Source organism: Coffea arabica, chromosome 4c (genome assembly GCF_036785885.1).
Source record: "Coffea arabica cultivar ET-39 chromosome 4c, Coffea Arabica ET-39 HiFi, whole genome shotgun sequence".
NCBI lineage: Eukaryota > Viridiplantae > Streptophyta > Magnoliopsida > Gentianales > Rubiaceae > Coffea > Coffea arabica.
In genome coordinates this window covers 37,551,908-37,567,954 of record NC_092316.1, presented here as the reverse complement: position 1 = coordinate 37,567,954, position 16,047 = coordinate 37,551,908, and the positions used below count along the sequence as shown (strand labels likewise).

The 16,047-nt window shown below is 41.1% G+C and overlaps 1 long non-coding RNA gene across 1 annotated transcript; it reads right to left on the bottom strand.

Annotated features, from left to right (window-relative positions):
* Positions 1-13,988: 13,988 nt before the first annotated feature.
* LOC140004979 (uncharacterized) lies at positions 13,989-14,522 on the bottom strand. The gene is made up of 3 exons (XR_011812800.1): positions 14,389-14,522; positions 14,239-14,297; positions 13,989-14,127 (listed from the first exon to the last, which is right to left on the bottom strand). It is a non-coding gene; the product is annotated as an uncharacterized lncRNA (long non-coding RNA).
* Between the last annotated feature and the right edge of the window lie 1,525 nt (positions 14,523-16,047).

Sequence of the window (16,047 nt, the reverse complement as noted above, 5' to 3'; positions counted from 1 at the left end):
GACACCTTGGAGAATTTCTGTTCTAATATCATTCTGGTTTTTTCTATGGAAGTCAAGCCTAGATGTCTCAATTTTAACATATATATCCACAACAAACTATTGCAGCAGCCAGCCGGTGTGCAATAACATGGATCTATTGGCTTCTCTCATCTGAAGCAAGTAACAATAATATTCCCTAGCAGAGACTGTATGGCATTCCTTTTTCCCATGCTCAGCAGCTATGCAAGGGAAACCAAAACATACAAATAATTTATACACATATTCAATAAGCTAACGGAACAAAAAGGCATGCAGAACATATAAGTTAGACTTGCCTTCTTGTTCTAGGCGAATAAGGTCTGATGCAGTCCCTATTAAAGAAGCATCAGGAAGATCAACATCATCTGAAGAGCTTCTTTTCCATTTCCTAGAATCAGAATTCCTTAAGATACCATGATGCCAACTAGACTTACCACGTGGAAACAGGAGAGGATATTGCAATGTATCGTAGCATGAAAAGTAGTGTTGTATCCTATGGCTGGTATTTGAGTGGGTATAAACTTGAATGTGAGCATTTCTTTCAAGCACCTCATCTTCAGATTCAGCCCAAAGTACGGCAACTTGAGACGAAGTAGGCAAGTTATAAACCTTTTGATCCAGCCCAGGGTTGCAATTAAGAACGATCCTATGATCATCAAGATTGTTAACATGGCGAAGGTTCTTAAGGAATTTAGTGTAAGGATTAGACTCCAAAATTCGCATCAAGAGCGTAAGGGTACTCTCGCGTAACCTGGGTAAGCTGCTGAGCCTTTTAGATAATTCTTCTTCTTGGTCATAAAAGTACAACTGAATCCCAGTTGGCTGACTGTTCTAAGAAACTAAGCTATTCAATAGATGGTAGACCTGCCCCTGAACTCGAAAGGGGTAAACTCCCTTGGTGTTTTTTGTAAATTCATGGTCATATTTGGCACCGAAGGATGTAAAAGCCACGTTATTGTTGTAGGTTCGAGCATTTTTCCTAAATTTCACCGATTCCTCGTCTATCCCAGAAAAAAGACGGAAAAGGCTATAAGGCATGACTAGGATGACGATAGAAACCTCTCCTCCGGAACAACAGAAATTAGGGGCCTCTAAATGAAATCTTTTTGCTCCACAATGTTTACAGTCTGGAGCTCGCAGCAAAACAAGAGGACTATCTAGAATCTTATCCAAGCATGAGAGCTTTTTACGTTTCCCTGATCCAACGATGAAAAACATATCATTGCTTCAGCGTGTGAGTCGCGGAAAAGCACGCGACAATGGAGCGAAAGCCTAAGTTTATATACATTCTAAGTACCAGGTATGAAAGCACCTTTGGAAGGAGTACTTGTATTTACGACAATGGTTGTTCCACTTTGAGACTCGAATGGCTGAGCATTATCTAGACCAATAACACAGGTACCTTCCTCTATAGGCAAAACAGCAGGAACTGGTACAACAGATAATTAACGTTTACCCATTAACAAAGCAGGAGAAAATGTGCGAGGAAAAGTACTGAGGAATGGTGATGTCAATCAATAAGTATGTATCTTCCGATGATGGTTGCACAGAAGAGGGCGAAATAGATGAATAAGAATGGTGGGGAGATGGCTGGGTTTCAAGTTTAGAATCCAACCATTTAGCAATGAGTCAAAAAGGTCAGCTAATTCATGGTTACACACGGGCAACTGGGCATCATGGCTATCAGATGGGTCAGGGATAGAAGCAGATGCATCTATCTACTATGAAACAGATGGAATATCACAAGAACGCTTAATGCGATGGCTTTTATACTTCTTCAATCGACGTATAAGAGGAGCAGAATTTTCAGTAAGGCTCTGTTCATCAGCATGTGGCATCTCAGGTGCAAGAGCAGACACGCCTGTCTGCTGCAAAATAGACGATGAACCAGATTCAGAGCTTACTGGCTCATGTGTATGCATCTTAGGCTGATAGACAGTGTTAGTGTTATCCTTTGGAACATGGACAGCGTTTTTCTTTGCGGCATAAGCATTCCTTCTACACTGAAGCAAAGCATCTTTTTTGTCTTTGTCCATAGCCGCATAACAGGCACGGTGAATCAAGTTGTAGTCCATGCAACCAAGAGGAAGGTTGTACGGACCTTACCACACTAAGAAAGTAGGAAGCAGAAGCTAAAATGAAGAATAGATATTCATAAGACTATGAAAAAGATCTTAGTGGGCTGATAGAATTCACAAAAGGTCAAAAAAGTCCATAACAACAGAGCAAGTGCATTAACACAATTGTAATCAATCACAGAGGGAGTATTAATGCAAAGCAAACTGAGCGCACAATAGGAAAGCCATGAAAAGCCAAAACGTAGTTGTGACTAAAAGTTAACCTATTAGTAATATAGAACGAATAGTAAACATGTCCAATGGCAAGCAAAAATATTAAAACAGATAATCAACTATTTAATGAAAGCCATAATACCTTAAAAAAGAAGAAGCAACACCGGAAGCAGCTAAACTCGATGCGCGAAAGCTGGAAAAAAACTCTACTGCAAAGTATAAAGGCAGAGGGAAAACATCAAAAAAGCTCCAAGCATATAAGGAAATATAAAGTAGCAAGCGCATGGTCTACAACGTAAATAAAGGATAGAGTGTTTGTTATGTAAACAAAGAAATGGGAGGGGAAAAAAACAACAACCGAGGCAGCAAGAGGCATGCAGAAATGCTTCATGCACCAACCTAATGGCAAGGAAGTCTGCTCGATTCTGGAGCAAGAAGAAGAAACAATTGAAGGGAGGAAACCCAGATAACGAAGAGAGTTTAATAGAACGTTGGAGGCACATTGGCCAAGGCAGACAACAGGAAAAAAGATGAAAGAGCAGGCAAGGGTACTTTCTGTAACAACTATCCATGCAAAGAAGTTTAAAAGCACCAAAACGCTGACCTTTTTTTTCCTCTGCATGACTATTGACATGAAACGAAGATCCATGCAAAGAAGTCTAACAATAGCAAACAGCTGACCTTTTTTATCCTTATGAATGACTATTGACATTGCATAAAAAGTGGTAAAGATCGATAGAAGCAACAAAGACAAAACTGAACATTGCAAAGAACAATGGCTCTGCCGATGATGGAAAGACGTGCGATGTATTCGAAGCTTTAAGTAAGCGAAAGAAAGTTAGCAGAAATTAGTGTTCAATGGGTACCAGGAATAAATAAAAAATGTAATAGGCATCAAAAGTTAAGAGACCAAACACACATGTATGGAGAAAAGAAAGCTACGACATTTGAACAGTCAGAGAAAAGAAAATAAGGCATATATATGTAAAATGAATATAAGCACTATTCATATGTAAAACAAATACAAAAAATGTTTATATGAAAAAAAGGGGACAAAGGCGCGGAAAAAAGTACTAATTGGTAAAATGAAAATATAAGCGAGTGCATTAAAACGTGTCCATTGCCGTATAGGGCAAAAGAGCTACAAAATCTAGCTAGCATTGAAGCTAAAAAAAAAAAAAAGAAAAGCAGTTGCATGCAAGGCGAAAGAAAGCAACAAGCTAAGTAAGTGTAGCCAAGAGATTTGTTTTTTTTTTTTAAAGAAAAAAACGGTGAAGTGCATTTTGAAGTTGCAGAAGCCAGCAGCATAGATGCAAGAAACGTAATGGTTAAACGAAAGCGCCAGTATAAAGACTAATACAAACGCTCTCCGATGGATCCCAAAAGGCAGGAAAACATGCAGAGAGCGGAAAATATCAAGGAAGAAAGAAAGAAGTGGCTAATAGGACAAACAACTTAAACATCCAAGACTCAAATCCCGTGCTAAAAAAGGCACAACTGGGCATTGCTGACACAGAGGCATTGTTGACAAAGGTCCTTAAACAGTTGGTTATTGGAACCAAACTGTGAACGTGGGAGGATAAAGGCTCCTGATTCGTTACAAGCAACTGAATTACAGATCAAGTAAAAAAGTAACCTAACAGACAAAATACAGTCCATACATAACATCAGACTCAAAGGCTCAAAAGAGCAAGGAGGCCAATAGCCAAGAGCAACTTGGCTGTCAGAAAAGTAGCCTTGAGCCTAACACAAGTAATAAGTAACAACTGTGAACTTGGCGATGGCCGTTGACCTAATCACATCTGAGGAATGCTTTATATAACACAACAGGTTCTTCCATTCTAGGCGATGGCGAACTTGTCCATACAGGCCAAAAGGCATAGCTACAATGAACAAAGCTCCGAACGGTGGAAAGAAAAACACAACCTCGTCATCAACAGTCTGGTACAATTGAAATGCACTAAGTCCAATTATCTTTTCAGCTTCAGCACCCAGAGCAACAATGCTTACATAGCCAATATCGTCATGAATAAAAAATCTAATCCATGCCCTACGCAAGCGAAAGGAAATAACCAGCAGGAGAAAACAAAACGCTCTCAGCCATTTGAAAAAAAGACTAATTGGAACCAAAGCAACTAACTAATACCAAACATGGAATGAACCTTGGAAAATATACATTCCCAAGCCGCAAGAAGGCACCGGATCCCTAAGGTAGTGGAAAAATCGTATGGATGATAACAGTGGGGGCAGGCGAGATGCCAAAAGCGAGTCATCGGACACGCAATTTCAACACGGCCCTTAATCCAGACGGTTGCCCAATCCTCAAAACAACAGAGAGTAGCAACTACTCAGCAAAACAACTACAGAAAAGGGGAAAAACTACAGCAAAGGAAAAAGCGGCGGTATATGTGAGAACCCGTAAAACCCTAATAAATTTTCCTAGGGTTAAACCCTTTAATGGCATGTTTTCTGCGTTTTCTGATTTAGGAATATTTTCTTGGTGGGTTTTATGAGCAGTTATAGTTTTTAGATGATTTTTTTCTATTATTGGAGAGTTTTTGAAAAATTAAGAATATATATTGGACGTGGGACCCACTAGTGCGAAAAGTTCGGAAAAATTCGGCCAATAAGGTTAAGTTTCGGATACTGTGTGAAATTTATCGGGTATTAAGAGATAAGTAGAGAGTGGGATTTGATTGATGGGAGAGAAAAAAAAAAGATAAGAATGCATTTAAGAGGTGACAAGTGTCACCCTCTTATTGGTTATACTTTATGATTTACTATTCATGTTTTTGACTTTTGACCAAAATGGTTAAATATCTTAAAAATTGCACAAAAATTACCATTTCTTACCTCCTCCATAGCCGGCCCTCTCTCTTGCCAAGAAGGAAGAAAACTTCTTCAAACTTCAAGCTTTCAACTAGCTCAAATCATCCAAACCAATTGCCTAAACTAGTTTCTACTCCATACAACCTTTCCATTTGGTGTTAGTGGTGAGTTTGGTGAAGTTTTTGGAAGAGCTAAGGTGGTCTACAACTCCTCTTCTCTTGTATACTAGGTAAGTGATGATTGAACATACTCCTACATCTAATGATGCTTAAGTTATGCTTAGTAGTGGCTAAAGTGATGATATTTGTGATTTATTTCTTGATTTGAAGTGATTTGGTGAAGTTTTTATATTTTTGAGGAATTTTCTGGTTTAATATGAATGTGATGTTGTGGTCATCTATGATGGTTGATAATGAGGGGGAATGACTCTAGTAGGTGTGAATTAGTGATAATTGCAACCAATTTTGGGTTTGGATTGAATTGTGAAAAGTTAGGGTTTTATCACCCCTTATTCTGTCCGGTTTTGGATCATAGGGTTAGAGGCCGAATTGAATTTTTCTTAAAACATGAAAGTTGTAGGTATTGATGTGTTTGAGGTGCCTGTAAAATTTCAGGTCATTTGGATTAGTGTAGAGTGAGATATGTCGATTTTACTATGGCTGTTCTGGGTTGATCAGGATGGCAGAACTGCGTTTGTATTTGGCTATTTTGACTGGAATTACTTTGGATGTGGATGTTGGTGTCCTCTGATGAAATATAGAGGAATGTTTTAGCTACCATATTCCTTGTTACGTTCAATATTGGACAAAGTTTCCTTCTTCAACATTGTAGCCCCTTAAGTCCTAGATATTCCTGTAAAATTTCAGGTTAAACGGATTAGTATATCTTGAGTTATAAACGAAATACTCAGACCTGTTTTGACCGTCAAATTCTGTTACGTTTTTGGAAAGTTTCTGACCGTGACTTTTTCGATTTTGATAGAGTACGATCTGGGTGTCGACTCTGTCATAAGAAATGTAGATCTTGGTCACAGCTTCGAAACGCTATAAAGTGCGTCAAAATCCGAGTTCCGTAGCTCTAGTTATGATCGAAATAAGAATTCATGTCAGGACTGTTCTTATATCCAGACAGTTTACGACTGGAACTTTGGCTTCACATTTGACTGGGTTACAAGCTGTTTGGGCTTGTGACCAAAACACCAAACTTATAGCCCTATATCAGAGCTTTCTAACGCCCTTGGAATTTCATGAATCGGATTTATAAAACCTGAGATATAGCCGAGCAAATAAGGCCTGCCCGTGAAAATGACCATTTTCTGGTCAGATCTGTTTTGGTCCTGATGACCAATTTTTCCGAATTTGGATTGCCGACCTTCATGAAAGTTGTTCCATTTGGAATGAACCATCTAACTGCCAATTTTCAGCTCTTTTGACCATGTGTAGCATAGAAAACAGTTTGCACCCAAAACTGACCATTTGTACATTGGCCAGATTTCGTAAGTGATTGTGTTTGGTTCATTTGGGACTGAAGCCTCCAGTTTCAGTTCTGGATGTCTTCATAACAGTTGTTGTTCATCCTTTAAGCTTCGATATGGCATCTCATACGCCTTAATCCGATATTCGTAGCTCAACTTATGAGTAAACTAGAGATGAGTGTCAAATCTGCCGTTTCCGCTAACGGCCGTTTCCGTTTCCGTCTGTCATATTTACGTGCGCGCGTGTCGTTTTTGCCGTTTTGCTTGTTTTCGGCATGATAGTAGCCATTTGCGATATTATGTGACACAATCTTCTATTTCAGACGGTGGTGAGCTGGGCGGAACTGGTGGGGCCCACTACTAGCTGTTCATTTCGATCCGACTTCGTACTTTTGCTATTTCAGTTTCTGTGCAAGTATTCAGGCCAGTTTGGTGTGTTTTCTTTGCTATGTGTTTGAGATATGTGAAAAGGGTACTTAGGCGAGGGTGTACTTTATTGCACTCGACCTAAACCCTAATTTGAATGTATAATTGTACTTGGCATATGTATATGAACCTTTTGGAACCAAAACCCTTGAGCTTGTGGCTCGGGGCGACTTTCGAGTAAAGTTTGTGAAGTTTGCAAAGTTTGTGAGTTCGTGGGCCCGATCTAAGACCTGTATGGACTATTCGAGCCGGTTAGGGCTTGGTCGAAGTCAATCCAACTAAGTCTGAGGTCACCAAGTTTGTAGGTTCATGTTATGAACCAATTTTGTGAATCCGGTTCACCGAGAAGGTGATCAAGTTTGTGACCCGAGCTTGTGACTCAAGCTCAAGTTTGTGATTTCGTTCGCCCGGATAAGTTTGTGAGGTGACTGGCCAGTGAGGGTGATAAGGTGTCGGTGGGTGTACAAGTGAAGTTCTACGGACCATTGAGTGTAGTCGACGGAGTGTCGGCAGGAGATCACGCATGGCATATGAATTGGTTTTGGAGCCACCTGTATCCTTATTATGTGATGTTACTTTTCTGCTTTTGCTTTACTCTTACTGTGTAACTGTTGTTACGTGAAACTTATGCTTTCGCCCCTATTTACTTACTAAGCATATAGCTTACCCCTTTCCTTTTGTTTTCCTTAGCAGGGGCCGACGCGGGGACTTTTGGCTTGTATGCTAGTATAATTAGATTGGCTTGTAATAGTTGAACAGTTAGGATGTTTGTTTTTGTTTTGGTGGTTTGTATAAGGACCCTTCTTAGGGTCTATCTTCTGCTGGTTGTGGTTATAGTGTATTAGAATGGTTTGACTCGAGACTTTTGAAGATGTAAATATAACTTTTGAGATCGTATATATAGTATATAGTGCTCTTTCGATTTATCTAGTTTTATTGCTTTAAGTTTTGAGTCCTGGCGCGAGCTAGGCAGGTGGCCCGCCGATACCCTTGGGTTCGCCCTTGGGAGAAGTGGGGTCGTCACAGTTGGTATCAGAGCGCCTGGTTTAGAGGACTTGGGCAAGTGGGACATATGCGATAGGCATTAGGCATATTTGACCATTTTAAGTTGAATGATATCTTTTAAGCTGAAATGCTGGTTGACTGACGACTTAATGTTTTGTAAGTATGTATCTGGGCGGTTCGAGTGGTGCGGGACCCAGTGGCGTGGGACCGAGATTTCCGAGTGCGAGAGGCGTAGAGGATCGAGTGCTGCGTAAGCGGGCGATCCGCTATCGGCAGAGACCTGGAGAGCCTTACACTTTATACTCCCCTTTTGGTCAGGTGGCGCACCGACCTTGCGGATGTTGGTACACCTACTGTTATCCTGATGAGGTCGTCCTGGCTGTGGACGACGAGCGACGCAGCCTGCTTAGACAGCTAGACGAGGCTAGAGAGGTTGGCCTTGGGCAGGCGATGCGTATTAGGGACTTGGAGCAGGGTCTCCGAGAGGAGAGGGAAAGGACGGACGCTTTGCACCGTCAGCTTCAGGACACACACCAGCATCTCTTCGCTATGAAGAGGCAGCTGAGGGATAGGGCTCGGAGTATGTCTGTCGATTGCCAGCTCCTACTAGATCTAGCCGCAGAGGCACCGCCACGGGCCACCGATCCAGAGAGGATGGACGAGGTGGACACGTTATGTTCCGTTGGGAACCTGGGCCCTAGGGGAGGCGATTAGGGTCGCTTTTGTACTTTTGTTTAGCTAGTGTATGACTTTTGTTAGAACTAATTCGGCTAATTCCTTTTGTTACTTGGCTGACTAACTAGATTTTTGGAGCCGGAGTGCTCGTGTATATTGGGTTTTGTACCGACTGGAGGTCGGGTAATGTGTAAATCTTTTGGTGTGACTTTGTAAATATGTGTATATATTTGAATAGAATTTTGAACTTATCTTTTGTGTGCCTTTTGTGCGTAAGTTTTGTGTCTCTTCTTTTGCTCATAGTCTGGATAATAAGTATACGTATTGTTCCGAATTATAGACTTGTACACTAGATGGACTCCGGTGGTCCAAGTGGAGCTAGAGGGCTAGGACAAGGCTCTGAAGGAAATAATGGAAATGGGCCGGATCAAATAGTTACAGCCATCCAGCGGATGGCCGATCTGTTAGAACGCATGGCAAATCCCCAAGGTCAAGGAAGCAGTACTGGGAATCCTGGACATAATTCGGGACATAATCATGAGGGCGACGACCGTGCCTTGGAACGGTTCCAAAAGTTTGCACCTCCTAAGTTCATAGGAGGACCTAATCCTGATTTAGCAGAAACCTGGATGGACCGTATGCTCGATATATTTGCCACACTTAGGTATTCGGAGGAGCGGCAGATATCTTTTGCTGTGTTCCAGTTCGAAGGAGCCGCTCGAACCTGATGGAACGTGATTAAAACTAAGCGGGAGCGCGAACAAACCCCCTGGACCTGGATCAATTTTACCCGAGAATTTAATGAGAAATATTTGCCGCCCATCGTGCAAGAGAAACGGGAAGATGATTTTATCCGCCTGCGTCAAGGTGCATCTAGCGTGGCGGAGTACGAAACTTAGTTCACTAAACTTTCTCACTTTGCCCCAGAACTGGTGTTAACGGAGCATAAACGAATCCGTCGATTCGTTCAAGGTTTAAATGTGGAAATCCAGGAATCGCTAGCAGCTGCTCAGTTGAACACCTTTAGCCAAGCGCTAGAAAAAGCACAGCGGATTGAGACTGCCAGAGGACAGGTTAAAGCCTTCCACGATCGGAAAAGGAGGCAACCTAGCTCAAATGATTCCAAGGTCGGACAAAGCTCGCGAAACGAGCCACCTGCCAAGATAAATAAAGGTACGGATGGTCCACGACCTGCAGGGACCCCGAATAACTTTGTGCGGGGTCAGGTAGTGCAAGAGGGTCCGAGGAGTGTCCAGCGTGGAGGGGCAAGTACAGCCGCCAAGTCAACCTGTGGTTTCTGTGGGGGCAATCACACCGATGACAATTGCTGGAAGAATAGTTCGGTACGCAAATGCTTCAAATGTGGTAGCACCGAACACCTGATTGCCCGGTGTCCTAAGATGAAAAAGGAAGGATTTAAGCCACCGACTAAAGGGACCACAACTAAGCCGTCAAATGCAGGGGACAATCGACCTAAAGGGCCAGCAAGAGTGTATGCAATGGGTCAACAGGAGGCGATTGACCCTTCGGCAGGTTTTGAAGGTACGCTTTGACCAACGAATTAATTTCGAGAACGAAATTGTCCTAAGTGAGAGAGAGTGTGAGAACCCGTAAAATCCTAATAAATTTTCCTAGGGTTAAACCCTTTAATGGCATGTTTTCTGCGTTTTCTGGTTTAGGAATATTTTCTTGATGGGTTTTATGAGCAGTTATAGTTTATAGATGATTTTTTTCTATTATTGGAGAGTTTTTGAAAAATTAAGAATATATATTGGACGTGGGACCCACTAGTGCGAAAAGTTCGGAAAAATTCGGCCAATAAGGTTAAGTTTCGGATACTGTGTGAAATTTATCGGGTATTAAGAGATAAGTAGAGAGTGGGATTTGATTGATGGGAGAGGAAAAAGAAAGATAAGAATGCATTTAAGAGGTGACAAGTGTCACCCTCTTATTGGTTATACTTTATGATTTACTATTCATGTTTTTGACTATTGACCAAAATGGTTAAATATCTTAAAAATTGCACAAAAATTACCATTTCTTACCTCCTCCATAGCCGGCCCTCTCTCTTGCCAAGAAGGAAGAAAACTTCTTCAAACTTCAAGCTTTCAACTAGCTCAAATCATCCAAACCAATTGCCTAAACTAGTTTCTACTCCATACAACCTTTCCATTTGGTGTTAGTGGTGAGTTTCGTGAAGTTTTTGGAAGAGCTAAGGTGGTCTACAACTCCTCTTCTCTTGTATACTAGGTAAGTGATGATTGAACATACTCCTACATCTAATGATGCTTAAGTTATGCTTAGTAGTGGCTAAAGTGATGATATTTGTGATTTATTTCTTGATTTGAAGTGATTTGGTGAAGTTTTTATATTTTTGAGAAATTTTCTGGTTTAATATGAATGTGATGTTGTGATCATCTATAATGGTTGATAATGAGGGGGAATGACTCTAGTAGGTGTGAATTAGTGATAATTGCAACCAATTTTGGGTTTGGATTGAATTGTGGAAAGTTAGGGTTTTATCACCCCTTATTCTATCCGGTTTTGGATCATAGGGTTAGAGGCCGAATTGAATTTTTCTTAAAACATGAAAGTTGTAGGTATTGATGTGTTTGAGGTGCCTGTAAAATTTTAGGTCATTTGGATTAGTGTAGAGTGAGATATGTCGATTTCACTGTGGCTGTTCTGGGTTGATCAGGATGGCAGAACTGCGTTTGTATTTGGCTATTTTGACTGGAATTACTTTGGATGTGGATGTTGGTGTCTTCTGATGAAATATATAGGAATGTTTTAGCTACCATATGCCTTTGGAATCAATGCATTTGGACTTGTATAGACTGAGTTGGACTCATTACAGCATTATGTGATTTGCAAACCTGTTTTGGTAATTCTGGTTTCGTATTTTGCATATTTGACCTAGTTGTGCTAGGATTTGGAATGAGTGGCCTTCTACATTGTTGTAGCCCTATTTCTTAGATTCGAATCGGTGGGTCTTACACCCCCATCCGATAACCGTAGTGAATTTGGTGCCATTACCGCATATTGAGGTCAAATACGGTTTGTGATCCTGTTTTGCGATTCTGGTATAGTGTCTTGCATTTTTGACCTTGTTACGTTCAATATTGGACAAAGTTTCCTTCTTCAACATTGTAGCCCCTTAAGTCCTGGATATTCCTGTAAAATTTCAGGTTAAACGGATTAGTATATCCTGAGTTAAAAAAGGAAATACTCAGACCTGTTTTGACCGTCAAATTCTGTTACGTTTTTGGAAAGTTTCTGACCGTGACTTTTTCGATTTTGATAGAGTACGATTTGGGTGTCGACTCTGTCATAAGAAATGTAGATCTTGGTCACAGCTTCGAAACGCTATAAAGTGCGTCAAAATCCGAGTTCCGTAGCTCTAGTTATGATCGAAATAAGAATTCATGTCAGGACTGTTCTTATATCCGGACAGTTTACGACTGGAACTTTGGCTTCACATTTGACTGGGTTACAAGCTGTTTGGGCTTGTGACCAAAACACCAAACTTATAGCCCTATATCAGAGCTTTCTAACGCCCTTGGAATTTCATGAATCGGATTTATAAAACCTGAGATATAGCCGAGCAAATAAGGCCTGCCCGTGAAAATGACCATTTTCTGGTCAGATCTGTTTTGGTCCTGATGACCAATTTCCGTTCCGAATTTGGATTGCCGACCTTCATGAAAGTTGTTCCATTTGGAATGAACCATCTAACTGCCAATTTTCAGCTCTTTTGACCATGTGTAGCATAGAAAACAGTTTGCACCCAAAACTGACCATTTGTACATTGGCCAGATTTCGTAAGTGATTGTGTTTGGTTCATTTGGGACTGAAGCCTCCAGTTTCAGTTCTGGATGTCTTCATAACAGTTGTTGTTCATCCTTTAAGCTTCGATATGGCATCTCATACGCCTTAATCCGATATTCGTAGCTCAACTTATGAGTAAACTAGAGATGAGTGTCAAATCTGCCGTTTCCGCTAACGGCCGTTTCCGTTTCCGTCTGTCATATTTACGTGCGCGCGTGTCGTTTTTGCCGTTTTGCTTGTTTTAAGCATGATAGTAGCCATTTGCGATATTATGTGACACAATCTTCTATTTCAGATGGTGGTGAGCTGGGCGGAACTGGTGGGGCCCACTACTAGCTGTTCATTTCGATCCGACTTCGTACTTTTGCTATTTCAGTTTCTGTGTAAGTATTCAGGCCAGTTTGGTGTGTTTTCTTTGCTATGTGTTTGAGATATGTGAAAAGGGTACTTAGGCGAGGGTGTACTTTATCGCACTTGACCTAAACCCTAATTTGAATGTATAATTGTATTTGGCATATGTAGATGAACCTTTTGGAACCAAAACCCTTGAGCTTGTGGCTCGGGCGACTTTCGAGTAAAGTTTGTGAAGTTTGCAAAGTTTGTGAGTTCGTGGGCCCGATCTAAGACCTGTATGGACTATTCGAACCGGTTAGGGCTTGGTCGAAGTCAGTCCAACTTAGTCTGAGGTCACCAAGTTTGTAGGTTCATGTTATGAACCAATTTTGTGAATCCGGTTCACCGAGAAGGTGACCAAGTTTGTGACCCGAGCTTGTGACTCAAACTCAAGTTTGTGATTTCGTTCGCCCGGGCAAGTTTGTGAGGTGACTGGCCAGTGAGGGTGATAAGGTGTCGGTGGGTGTACAAGTGAAGTTCTACGGACCATTGAGTGTGGTCGACGGAGTGTCGGCAGGAGATCACGCATGGCATATGAATTGGCTTTGGAGCCACCTGTATCCTTATTATGTGATGTTACTTTTCTGCTTTTGCTTTACTCTTACTGTGTAACTGTTGTTACGTGAAACTTATGCTTTCGCCCCTGTTTACTTACTAAGCATATAGCTTACCCTTTCCTTTTGTTTTCCTTAGCAGGGGCCGACGCGGGGACTTTTGGCTCGTATGCTAGTATAGTTGGATTGGCTTGTAATAGTTGAACAGTTAGGATGTTTGTTTTTGTTTTGGTGGTTTGTATAAGGACCCTTTTTAGGGTCTATCTTCTGCTGGTTGTGGTTATAGTGTATTAGAGTGGTTTGACTCGAGACTTTTGAAGATGTAAATATAACTTTTGAGATCGTATATATAGTATATAGTGCTCTTTCGATTTATCTAGTTTTATTGCTTTAAGTTTTGAGTCCTGGCGCGAGTTAGGCAGGCAACCCGCCGATACCCTTGGGTTCGCCCTTGGGAGAAGTGGGGTCGTCACAGTATAGAAATAGAAAGTCACTAACAAAGCGAGTGAAGGATGAAACGTTGGAGATTGCAGTAAGAGTTGGAGCACGAACAGGGGGTAAAAGAATAGCCGGATCAGCGTATGATTTATTTTCAAAAATCATATGGACTAATTCCGAGACATTTCTTTCACACCTACAAGAAACAACTAAGAAAAGTAAGCCCATAACAGAATAAAAAAAGGCCACACACTAATGAACAACAATTCAAAAGTATAAAAACCAACCCACAAGCAAGTTTGCGTGCCTCCAAAACATCAGGAGCAACAAGTATAACAGAAGATGGCTGGGTCGACAATGATATATCTAGAGCAACAAAACAAGCGAGGCAACTAAAAATAAATCAACAAGGCATCAAGGAAACAAAACATAATGCACAAGGAAAAGAGCGACATACAATTTTCCGTTAAGACCCTAACTCTCATAGCGATAATAATAGGCATGGTAGGCATTGCTTCATCAACAACACAACCCTCGACAGATTCAAAATCCTCCCACAAAGTCAAAAGAATTGGACGTTTATTGCAGCAATGTCACAAATCAAAGGATTATCCAACACAGGGAAAAGGGCGCAAACGAAGGCCAAAAGTAAGGTAAACCACAATGAAATGGTAACCTGTGGTCAACTATGACATAGTCTCTCCCATGGCGCATAGTCCCTTCCATATAAACATCTCGTGCAGGGAAAGCATGAACAACGATCCCCATTACATCTGCAGTTAAACAACACATGCAGACAATTAGGCAGCAATGCAAGGAAAGGCAAAACAGAAAACATAGAAAAAATCAATCCATGGAAGGGAAAATGCAGGATAGTAGACAGAGGAAAACAACTTATGAATTCATTAGTGTCAGCCACAAAATGAAGCGGTTCAAATGAGCGTAGATGGAAATAAAATGGAAGCACTGGCCCGCCCTCATCAGTAAATTCCTCGACGACAGTCTTGCTATTGATAACCCAATAGAATCAATAAGTTCCTGGTGGAGTAGACTCTGGAATTTCACAAATCTCCACAACTGATATGTAATACTTCTTGAACGAAAGCAGAAGACCATCCACATGTGAAATGTCATCATCATAGACAACTGCAGAAACCGTAATACCCTGGAGGGGAAAAAATCAGGCCACTCTAAGCAAGATACAATGGAGCGGAGCAAAAGCAAAAACCTCTTAACTAAAGTAAATGGCAGAGCGCAAAACCTGGGAATCACCAAATTCAAAACGACGGAATGCCTTTGAGGCACCATCCATTTGAATGACCCTAACACGATGAGACTCAAGAACCTAGACCAAAGTCTTCCAATTGACCATAGTTTCATTAACCTCAGATATGCGAACAACTCGGGGTACAGTAGCAACGGGCAAAGACATTGTTCAACTAAGTAAAAGCATAAAATAACATAAGTGTATGCACGGGGGAAAAAGGAATAGCACAAGAGGGGACAAATTACAAACAACTACCAAGAAAAGGGAAGAAGGGGAAAACACAGCTCCAACAATAAAGCTGAAAAGGGGGGAAGGGGGAACAATCAAGAACACAAATTGAGGCAGTAAAACAAAGTAAAGACTCAAAAGGGAAAAAGCACAAGAGGAATAACACGGGGGAAAAAGGAATAGCATAAGAGAGGGGGGAAGAAACAAAATAAACAAGTACCAAAGGCTTAAGAGCGCAAAAAAAACAATATTGACAAGCAACAGCCAAGAAAAGAGAATAAGGGAAAAAAACAGCTCAAGAAATAAAGTTTGTAAGGGGAAGACAAACTAAAAATGGGGGAACAAACTAAAACCCAGACTCAGCAATAAAACATTAAAGCAGAATGCAATAAAATCAGTATCTCTATCTTGACCTCTAAAAGTTAAAAGAAAGAAACGAAGCTAAAAAGGGGAAAAAGCACCTCAAGACCGGCAAGATCGACCGAAACGAATCTGCGTTGGGGGAAAAGGGTGTGGAAAAGCTTTCCTGAGGGCAACTCAAAACATAAGGAGCCTATAGATTGGTGAAATAAGAAAGCAAGCGGAGAAAAAAGAGGGAATAGCCTGACCCAAAAAAATGCA